The sequence below is a fragment of the Perca flavescens genome, chromosome 12, assembly GCF_004354835.1.
Source record: "Perca flavescens isolate YP-PL-M2 chromosome 12, PFLA_1.0, whole genome shotgun sequence".
Taxonomy (NCBI): Eukaryota; Metazoa; Chordata; class Actinopteri; order Perciformes; family Percidae; genus Perca; species Perca flavescens.
In genome coordinates, this window is record NC_041342.1 from 28378668 (window position 1) to 28390699 (window position 12032).

Consider the following 12032-nt stretch of genomic DNA (forward strand, 5'->3'; position numbering starts at 1 on the left):
CTTCCACCACTGCCCTGTGTCCCTTCTCTCTCACGTTCTATCAGCAGGCCCATCCAGCTGCACTGAAATACACTTTGTTTTATGTTGGAGGAGCTAATCAACAATTAATAAACATGAAGTGATATGTAGATCATGGCTAAAATATACCCATTCTTACAGTCCAGATGGCTGTGTGAGTGTGCCCACAAACAGATGGATGTTAGAGATTAATTTAATTTATTTGCTAATCAAATTATAATCATCAATCAGACACTGCAGTTTTAAGGCTCAATATATATTCATATATTCCCCCTCTCCCTATCATTTCTTCATCTGTCCTGTGAAAATAAAGGCCTTAAAATGCTCCCCAAAAAACAACTAAAATAACATCATTATAACTGCTAAGAAAAGCAAAAGTGTGACACAGCCTTCTGCCACCTCTTTAAAATGGTCTCTTGACTACAGTGTTAACTTGTGGTAGTCACGACATATTACTGTTTTACAGTACGTAGACTGTGGAGTTAGTGAAATCTGTTTCAGGAAGATTAAGTGGTTGTTTTTTACCGCCCTCTTCCCAGCATGCACTGTGAAGATAATTGTACTGTACTGTACTGTAGCTACATCATCCAGTCAGGACCAGTCAGCCTTTTTGTTTAGTGTTTGACTTTTAAACTCAGTTACGAATGTACAGCTTGACATTACAACCATAGAGGTATGGTGTGAGTGTGTACATGTTTGTCCGAGCACTGTCCTAATTCTCCTCTGTGTTGTTTAGGTGTTGCCATGGCTTCTGCTGTCGCCCTACTTGCCACTGCTGCCTCAATGCTCTATCTCAGTGACGTTTAATACACACATATGCACACAACAAAATATAATAAATGTAAATATATATACAGTGTATATATACAGTGTATATATACAGTATATATATATATATATATATATATATATATATATATATATATATATATATATATATATATATACAGTATAGTAAACACTAAACAAAAAGGCTGACTGGTCCTGACTGGATGATGTAGCTACAGTACAGTACAGCAATTATCTTCACAGTGCATGCTGGGGAGAGGGCGGTAAAAAACAACCACTTAATCTTCCTGAAACATATTTCACTAACTCCACAGTCTACGTACTGTAAAACAGTAATATGTCGTGACTACCACAAGTTAACACTGTAGTCAAGAGACCATTTTAAAGAGGTGGCAGAATGCTGTGTCACACTTTTGCTTTTCTTAGCAGTTATAATGATGTTATTTTAGTTGTTTTTTGGGGAGCATTTTAAGGCCTTTATTTTCACAGGACAGATGAAGAAATGAAAGGGAGAGGGGGAATGACATGTAGCAAATGGCCGCAGGTCAGAGTCGAGGAGTATACCTCTATATATGTGCGCCTGCTCTACCAACTGAGCTAACCGGGCCACATAATGATGTTATGAGAATGTTTCTAAGCCTAACTGTAGGTAGTACTGTGCAACGTGTTTTACCAATATAGTTGTTTCTCTTGGGCTCCAGCGCTTCAACAGTTTCCACAGCAGGCACTGAAAACACACAATTCCATGAATTACAATTATACAATATCAGGTTAACCTGGGAAATCAGAGAATTCCTTTATATCGACTGGGATAACCTAGTTACAACCGACCGTTATATACAGCTGTTCAGGAAAGGCTCAGTAATTAGAGAGAGCACACTGATTTTATTTTATTTTTATTTTGCTCAGCTGTGGAAATTAATTGTTTTGAGTTTATTTTAGTTACTTTTAGCTTGACTTTGGATTTAATTATTTTTAGGTACGCATAGTTGAGGTGATGAAACATCTTTTCATGGCCAAAAACTAAGGTTTCCCCAGCAAAAACCTTTCTGTGCTTTATGGATTTGGGATGAAAGATATGTATAATGTATAATGCTCAGGAGCAAAGCAGTTTTAAAGGGGACATATCATGCTTATTTTCAGGTTCATACTTGTATTTTGTGTTTCTACTAGATCATGTTGTAATGTAATGCAGGTAAAAGCCCAGTAGATACATTGTATTGATATTATTTTACCAAAACCCTGATTATCATTCTAGTATGCATTTAAAACAACGATGTGATAAGAAAAAAAGAGAATGAAAACTGAAATTTCTATCACAACGTGCTCTAAATCAAAATATGTTTTTGTGTGTAAATCCTATTTTAAAACGTCATTGTAAAGTCAGGTGATGATTTGCCCACAGCTGAGCTTCCAGTGCAGATATTCCTATCAGTGTACGAATCCTACAGCTTTACTGGGATTGGTTGGCCTGATACCCACCTACCCCTCTGACCTAAACCTTGAGATAATCTACAGCCACACAAGCTTATGATTAATGGAGCAAACTTCTCAACTTGCGCACGCACGTGTGTGTGTGTGTGTGTGTGTGTGTGTGTGTGTGTGTGTGTGTGTGTGTACCTGTCTGTTGTTTTACTCTGCTGCTGCCCTTGCTCTCCTCTTCTGATTTCAGCAGCTCCACCTTTTGCAGTTTGATTTGACTTTGTCTACTGAATTACAGCATTACCTTCTCGGCCAGTTTGACCTTTGGTTTGTTGCTGTGCAGGTAAGCTCTGCTGTGGATCGCTCCTCTGACTGACACACTGCCTCCACACCGCTGGACCACATCTGTTAAAGGTCCCATGGCATGAACATTTCACTTTATGAGGTTTTTTTAAGATTAATATGCGTTCCCCCAGCCTGCCTATGGTCCCCCAGTGGCTAGAAATGGTGATAGGCGTAAACCGAGCCCTGGGTATCCTGCTCTGCCTTTGAGATCCTAAGGAAAGCTCATTGTGGGACTGGCTTTAGTTGCTGTAATTCTGCACCAAGGCTGAATTACGGGAAAGAGACTTCAGATACAGTATTAGGGGACCACTAAGGCCTATATAAAAGAGACTTCAGATACAGTATTAGGGGACCACTAAGGTCTATATAAAAGAGACTTCAGATACAGTATTAGGGGACCACTAAGGTCTATATAAAAGAGACTTCAGATACAGTATTAGGGGACCACTAAGGTCTATATAAAAGAGACTTCAGATACAGTATTAGGGGATCACTAAGGTCTATATAAAGAGACTTCAGATACAGTATTAGGGGACCACTAAGGTCTATATAAAAGAGACTTCAGATACAGTATTAGGGGACCACTAAGGTCTATATAAAAGAGACTTCAGATACAGTATTAGGGGACCACTAAGGCCTATATAAAAGAGACTTCAGATACAGTATTAGGGGACCACTAAGGTCTATATAAAAGAGACTTCAGATACAGTATTAGGGGACCACTAAGGTCTATATAAAAGAGACTTCAGATACAGTATTAGGGGACCACTAAGGTCTATATAAAAGAGACTTCAGATACAGTATTAGGGGACCACTAAGTTCTATATAAAAGAGACTTCAGATACAGTATTAGGGGACCACTAAGGTCTATATAAAAGAGACTTCAGATACAGTATTAGGGGACCACTAAGGTCTATATAAAAGAGACTTCAGATACAGTATTAAGAGACCACTAAGGTCTATATAAAAGAGACTTCAGATACAGTATTAGGGGACCACTAAGGTCTATATAAAAGCATCCAAAGAGCACCATGTCATGGGACCTCTGGTCATCCTAACAAACAGGACATCATTGTCCTCTTTTATAAACAGCTAGTACAACAGTCAACGTGATTAGCTTCATTCCATACAATGAGAAATGCTGAAGTTGTAGGAAAAATGTAAGTCTATACCACAAATATATGCAATGTTTAAATTTTCAAAAGTGGTGAACCACAAAATTATTCCTTCTTGCGACATGTATTTGTTGTGCAACCGTGTGTGTGTGTGTTTTAGAGTCCGGATCGGGCCGAATTTTTCTGTCCGAGCCCGAAAGGCATTAAGAAATTTGTGTCAGAGCCCGACACAGTTAAAATCTAATTTTTTTCTCATACTAATGACACATGTAGGCTACGTTATTGTGTGGAAAGTCCGCTTTTATTAAGCAACTGTCAACAGTTGGAAATGTCAACAGATGAGCGTATCAGCGCACGTTAAGCTGTTAAAATGTGCAACATGTTAACCTTTCCTGATTGCTTTACTTCCGACCAAGGTCAGAAAACCAGGGGAGAGTCGTTACCTCCAGGGCCGACATTATAACATGAATATCGTCTGGGTTAATATCCTGTTTCTGGTGAGACAATGAATGAACTTGGCTTTCAGTCTGGGGTGTTATTTCGGACACTGCACACACTGTGTAGTACAAAACTTAAATTTATTCCACCAACTCTGCTCCGGTTGCATACAACCATAGATGTATTAAGAGAACATTACAACACGTCTGCTTCCTCTTTCTCTCTTCTGCCCACTTTCCCCCCACACACACACACACACACACACACACACACACACACACACACACACACACACACACACACACACACACACACACACACACACACACACACACACACACAAACTAAATATCTGTGAAAATCCGCAGAATTTATCAGAATGTATTTTTATTGATTTGTTTAAAATCTGTGGAAAATGTGCAGAGGTGTCGGCGGAATTTTGCAAATGCAGATTCCAACACAGCAGAATAGTTTACAATACTATCCTACAGGAATGAGACAGCCCAGCTGTCAGTCTGCAAATGGACGATGGAAGTACATTTTACAGGACAATTACTGCCAAAATGCCTTCCAGCAAGGGTCCAAAAATATTGTTTTGATAGCAACGTTTTTAAGGGAAATACAGATTTTATAGATTTATATAACCTTTATACAACTTATACTAGAGCTGGGCAATATATCGATATTATATCAATATCGTGATGTGAGACTAGATATCGTCTTTGATATCGTAATATTGCATAAGTGTTATCCTTTTTCTGGTTTTGAAGGCTGCATTACAGTAAAGTGATGTAATGTTCCGAACTTACCAGACTGTTGTAACTGTTCTATTATGTGCCTTTACCCACTTAGTCAATATATCCACATTACTGAGGATTAGTTATCTATATAAATTATATAAATATTTTGTGAAAGCACCAATAGTCAACACTACAATATTGTTGCGGTATCAATATCCAGGTATTTGGTCAAAAATATCGTGATATTTGATTTTCTCCATATCGCCCGGCCCTAATTTTCCTCTTTCCCGAAATTCAGCCTTGGTGCAGAATTACAGCCACTAGAGCCAGTCCCACAATGAGCATTCCTTAGCACCTTCAGCCGGTCAGTCACCTCGGACAGGCTCTCATCGCTGAACTGGTAGTCACACACACACACTGGCCCGCTCGCTTTTACTGTGCAGAAGATACGACGAGGGAGACAGAATTGCTCTGAAAGAAAGACAAAGAGACTCAGCTGAACAGTGAGAGGAGTGGTTGCGATGGTTTGAATTTAATGTTTATTTTTCTTTCAATAAAGACACTGAAGTGAGACTATGTAGATTAGGTAAACAGCAGCTACAGTAGCCACAAGTGGCAATAACATGATAATGGCACATTACATTTTATATTGGTAATTAGCTCCGTCTCCTTTAGCACCAAATATTGTTATTCCACTTGAATTATTTTTCATCTCCTGGCAAATACATGGCATATGAGACTAATTAACAAGACTACACAGAGACACCCAGGCTACATGGAATTATCAGTCACAATAGGCTCGTTCGAGATGAGCTGCGCATCGCCTGTAAAGCGGACGAGAGCAGGCAGCCGGGGGAGACGGTGACAAAAAGGCGCTGTCAAGTCGGACAGTTTGCAGCCGTTTTCAGCAGCCTTCAGTCATAACAGGCAGTCACAGAATCACTCAAATCCTGTTAGGTCTGATTCTGACTGAAATAAAAATGTTTTCAGACCCATATATCAGCTTGTAGGCTACACAGTCTCCAGCTGTTTTATAAAGACAGAGTAGCTGTCAAAATGTTCTACCTGCGATCTGGTGCTGATGTTAATACACAACAGCCTGTAGGTGATCTGTAATCTGAACGGATTTAGTCTCTCTGACTTCTAAACGTCACTATCAGCACCACTACATTTGTTCTGTACAGAATAAGCCTTTAAATCAGACAAATAGCAAAACTAAAAGCTTTTATAAAACGTCATCATGTTGAGTCGAGTTAGATCAGCTGAGAGCCAGGCGTTTCGTTAGTGGGTCCACCCTTGTTGAACCCAACTAAGTTTGTTAGGAAGTGGGTGATGAAAAGGAGGTCAGCAGACCATGCTGCCTGTAGACAAAGGCAGCATAAACCAGAGGAGCCTGCCTTTACTCCTATTTGGAAGCTGATGAATGCATGCATTGTAGTATGTGAATAAGTAAATGTGATGTATTTAAAACGTAAACTGTTATGTCTGCACACAAGTGCCTCAAGTATTGTTGGGGTTTATGCATTGAGTTGAGTAATTACCTCCTGTGTCGGTGTGATTAAATCAAACATAAACTTCCAAAGAAATTGGCCCTGATTCTCTTACATCAACATACTTTTCTGTTTAAAAAGATGTTTACATATTTGCCAACCAATGTTCAATTTCATACATTTTCCGAGGGTGAAATCTGTTGCCTGGCTGTTAACATTAAAGGCAAAAAATAATTATAAAGTAAGTGAATTGTAAAGTATTTATCTTGAATAACCCCCTTTGGTATTAAAACACATTAAGTTATTTTTACGGCACGATTTTGAATGATGGACCATTGTCCGTAAATAAGGGCTCCCCCTCTAGCCTAGAAATCTAGACGCACCCTAGTGGCAGCAAATTTATTTTGCAGCCAGGGTCAACATCTTGATGTGGGTCTGGCTTGTCAGGCTACTCCCCCTCCCTCAATCGGTTTACGGTAGCGGTCTACGTCTGTAATCTGTCTGTGTCTATGTCTGACCCATTGACATATATATATAAAATGGACCAACAGAGCCCGTTGCTCTGGACGGAGACCACTGAAGGCTATTAGAAGCACCTTTCCAGTGATCACTTGCTTTATTGTGCAGCCTCCAACTGACAGAGACAATGTAATGTGACGTGAGCAACGTGTCTGAAAGTTGGAAGTCTTCTGGTAGCTGTGCCAAGAGAAATCTCAATCATTCCCAATCTTACAGAGACAGAGAGTGTAGGTATATGTAAGGAGATAACATAGGCACAAGCTAATTATTGCTAACTAAAATGCTAGTTAACATTAGTAATTAATCCTAAACAGCTCATGTAAGTCAAAACTGCCTGCAAGCTTCTCCTGTACTATACGGTAATTCCTCCACTATGTGACCCAATCGTTAGCCTATTTTTATAAAAACGTCTGCTACGGAGCCATAACATGAGACACAAGGTAATGGAGCCTTTTATACATATCGTGTTTCTTTAGAAATAATCAATGAGAGTCTTTAAACGCTTCAGATGGAAAGTTATTCGCAGTCAAGTGACGTCAAAATGAATGGCAGTCAGTGGGATGCTAACGGGAGGTGATGGCTTTGTAGCATCAAAATGGCGCCATAGGAAGTTGGAGTTCTGAAGCAAAGCTTACCCCCTTGGGTATATCTCTGCCTGCTGCACTGTGTGTGTGTGTGTGTGTGTGTGTGTGTGCTTGTGGAGTTTAACTCCAAAAAGACAGTTGACCACAGGTTCCTGTTAATCTTATTAACATAATTAAAAAATCAGCCTATTATCACCTTAAAAATACTGTATATCAAGGGTTAAAGGCCTTATGTCTCAGCAGGATCTGGAAAAACTTGTACATGCTTTTATCTTCAGTAGACTTGACTACTGTAACGGTGTCTTTACAGGTCTCCCTAAAAAATCAATCAGACAGCTGCAGCTGATTCAAAACGCTGCTGCTTGAGTCCTCACTAAAACCAAGAAAGTGGATCACATCACTCCAGTACTGAAGTCTCTACACTGGCTTCCAGTGCCTCAAAGAATTGATTTCAAAATACTTTTACTGGTTTATGAATCACTTAACGGTTTAGGGCCAAAATACATTTCTGATCTGTTACTACATTATGACCCACCCAGACCTCTCAGGTGGTCTGGGACAGGTCTACTTGTTGTCCCCAGAGTCAGAACTAAACAGGGGGAAGCAGCGTTCAGTTTTTATGCTCCACATATCTGGAACAAACTCCCAGAAACCTGTAGGTCCGCTGCAACTCTCAGTTCTTTTAAATCTAAGCTAAAAACCTATCTTTTTGATGTTGCTTTTTTTTAAATAATCTATTTTATTAGCTTTAATTTCTTATACTGCACTGTAGCTTTTATTCTTATACTGCACTATCAATTTTATTCTTGTCTTTTAATGTTTTTAATTTGTTTATTATTGTTTTTTAATTGTTTTCTAACTGCTCTTTAATGTTTTATGTAAAGCACTTTGAATTGCCCTGTTGCTGAAATGTGCTATATAAATAAAGCTGCCTTGCCTTGCCTTGCCTTATGACGGACATGTGTTGTGATATTTAAACAAATGATCCGTCAACGACAAAATAAAAGCCTCTTATTTACGGGACCGGTCTAAAAGACCTCCGTCTGACAGCGGGGTCTCCGAGTGAGACTGTCCGAGCGCCGATCTAGCGACCCCGGCAGGCGCAAGCTGGCGGCCGCGTCACTTTATGGAGCTCCAAAAACTTCAAAAGTTCCAAAGCAAATTGTCAATTCGGCAAAGATTTTCGCAAGACTGCCTATATTTGAAATATAAACCGTTAATTTCTCGCCTAAAATGTTCTAACAGTTACACTATTAACAAGTAACAACAAAATAAATGTTGTTGAGTTGGTATGCCAACCAGCTTCAAACTTTAGCAGTTCTTTTGCAGAAAAATGACCATATTTGCCTTCTCTGGCAAGATACTACACCTCTCCTGACTTATGGCATGTCCTGCCCAGGAGAAACTCTCTCAGACGGTGTCCATGAGGTCTGTACACACAGGTATGAGTTTAAAAGGGCAGACAATTTGGGGATGCAGTCCTGCCTCCCCCACCACCAGGCTACAGGGTCTTGTCCTGAACGATAGACTAGCAGAGCAAGTGTAATATGTTTACTAGCGATCCCGTGCAGTGAATGGTTAATATGCTTTTACGTCCAGTTTTGGTGAGCCCAGAGGGAAAATATGGCATTTTAAAAGTAGCCAACATTTACAGTAGCTAGCTAATGGTAGACTACAGAGAAAGTGTGATATTTGTAAGTCCATTTCGGAGCGTGTACAAAAAGCCGTCTATCAGCAGGGATTGTAGAGTGCATTTCTGAGAATAGCACGGATACGCGCTTCACACCACGAGCGGGCACGTGTGCCATTCGGCAGAAAACGGAGAAAATTTTTTTTAAAAGGTCTGCAGCTGTCCGGAGCGCAGAGGGAAAATATTTCAGTCGGAACTGAAATTTGCGTTCTAATCCGGTACGAAAACTACAGTTTGCGTAGGAACCGGTACCATAGTGCAACTGGGTTTCGGTACCCAACCCTAGTGATATGTCACATATTCTTCTAAAAGAGAAATGATGATTTTGAAGTATGATTTGTGTTCTGTAGATAAAATAAAATTTTTTGATGTCTTTTAAGTTCACCAGATATTACGTTAGGTGTGTTCTCATAAACCACTGCCACGCAAGAATCCGCAAAATTGATCTCTAAAACCGCGCGTGTGTGTGTGTGTACTGCTGAACAGAAACCAACAGAGAGATTGGAATTTATTTTATTAAAAAAAATCTTATCTGGAGGAGGTCTCTTTGTCTCCACTAGTTCTTCCCGCCTTTTGAGCCCGACCTTGTGTTACGCCGAGGGGCTGGGAAAACCTGCTGTCTAAAATAACATGATGGAAAGAACATTTATTTCTCTTTAAAAAAAATACATTCAGCAATTTGGCTTTCCTTAAATTAATGTACAGTATATCGTAATGAATTCCCTACGAAATTTACGGAGTGCAGCCTCCTCCCGTGGCGTGAGTGGGACGGCCACTGGCTGGATCGGCCCTCCAAACTTCACCCGACTGCGTCGGGGTTGGAGGCAGAGGAGACCGGGAGTTCCACCTGCTCGATAAACAACATTTCATTACAAAGCAAATTAGGACAACTGCTAAATCCGAGCTTGTAGTTACTGCAATTTTAGATCATACTCACCCTTTCAACCGGCAACTCTTCTTGAGCTACAAGAAATGGGGACGAGGTCCTCACTTCTCGTAGGTGCTGCATGTTGCATCTTGGCCTCCAGGGCTGCACACTGCAGAACAGAGAAATATTATCAGTATCGTTATAACTCTTTGTGATTGGAGCCTTGTCAAAGAAAATTTTCTGTAACCCTTGTGTAACTGACAAAGTATTATCTTATTAACGGAATAATGCACCATGGCCGACAAACACAATATAGTACCTGAGCTTGTTGTAGCATAACTGTGTGTTCCATTTGTATGCCCTTCAGCTCTTGTAGACTCCGTCCATTCATTTCCTGAAGCATATTTTTATTTTATTATTTTTTGTATTCGATTTTTTTCCAACTTTTTTTAAAATGTATTTTTCAAACATACGAACAAGAGCGGTCAGGGTTTCCATGAAATCCAGTGCATACCTGTACAGAAGCCTCAAGTGCTTCAATATTGTCTAGTTTGCACTGCAGCTCAGTTGTCATTTTCCTCGTCTTAGCCAGCTTTTCATTGAGATCCCTCACACACACACACACACACACACACACACACACAACACACACACACACACACACACACACACACACACGGATAGAGGGTGTTGTATGCTGTACAGATTGTAAAGCCCGTTGAGGCATATTTGTGATACTGGGATCAGAGATGGGAGTAAGTCACACATGGGCAAGTCACAAGCAAGTCTCTTAAAGAAAATAAACGTATTATTTAAGAGTAGCTGAATCCCCTACCTTTGCATAATTTGGAGAATGTATTTATCACAAGGAATAGTTATGTATTTGTGAATCGGTTTTCTTATATTTGCAAATATAATAAATACTCAAAGATCAAACTTTGGTTTCATTCTCAAATAGTCCTTATCCGTTTCATCTTGTTCTTTCGGAAAAACTCTCCGGCTGCAACTGAAACTTTCCACCACAAAAGTCAAGTCATTTCAAGTCATTTGACTCAAGTCTAAGTCAATTCTCAAGTCATGAATATCAAGTCAAAGTCAAGTCATGTGACTCGAGTCCCCCATGTCTGATTGGGATATAAAATTAAATTGCCATTAAGGTCAAAAGAAAAACATAACATGCAGTATTAACATACAATGTATCTTGATTTGTGTCTTTGGACTGTTTGTGTGTGAATGTGTGTTTTATCTTACCATTGAGGTTTTACAACACCTGTGCTGTCCTCGCCTGGGGGTAAGTGGTAAATACATGTTTCTGAGTATCGTCAAGGCATATGGACTTTTTAACATGTCAATGACTAAGGCAAATAGTAAAAAAAAAAAAAAAAACTACATGTGGTAAAACACATGATTTCATAAAAACCTCATGTGAAATTTTATATATCCGTATTGGATATATAAAATTTCACATGAGGTTCTCTGCCACAATTTCTGAAACTTCTTTTTCAATAGGGTGAGAAGATTTCCCGGAACTAAAACCGGGACACTTTGCGCTGACCGTAGTGCTCGTGCACGCTTTTTAACGTGAACATGTGCCAGCCCAGGTCAGACACAGACACAGACAGTTACTTCATTTTGATCTTAGGCTCCTCGTCTAATAATAAGTGTTTTTTTTCCTGTAAAATTAACAAAATTGCCGCAACAGCCTTTTTCAGTTTAGTGTGAGATTTATGTTGAGATTTTTTCTAAAAAAGATTTTTTGAAGTATTATTTATTCCAGTAACACCAAAATAATTAAAATTATTTATAAAAAATGTTGAGCATTAAAGACTTCATTTCCTGCATTCTGGTGATTTTTTTCTGAATCAATTAATGCTGCAAATATCTTTATGTGAAGAGAAACATAGATTATAATCTAAATATTACAGCTGCGAGCAGCGATGGACGGGCCCTCGCGCCTCTGCGCGCGTCGGGGTTACCGGTGGACGCCGCTGCTTGCGACCGTGCATTTGCGCGG

The 12032-nt window shown here is 39.6% G+C and overlaps 1 long non-coding RNA gene across 1 annotated transcript; it reads right to left on the minus strand.

The window, feature by feature from the left end:
* Window positions 1-9883: 9883 nt before the first annotated feature.
* Window positions 9884-10656, minus strand: LOC114565362 (uncharacterized). The gene is made up of 4 exons (XR_003693897.1): window positions 10533-10656; window positions 10338-10412; window positions 10088-10187; window positions 9884-9997 (listed from the first exon to the last, which is right to left on the minus strand). It is a non-coding gene; the product is annotated as an uncharacterized LOC114565362 (long non-coding RNA).
* Window positions 10657-12032: the final 1376 nt, after the last annotated feature.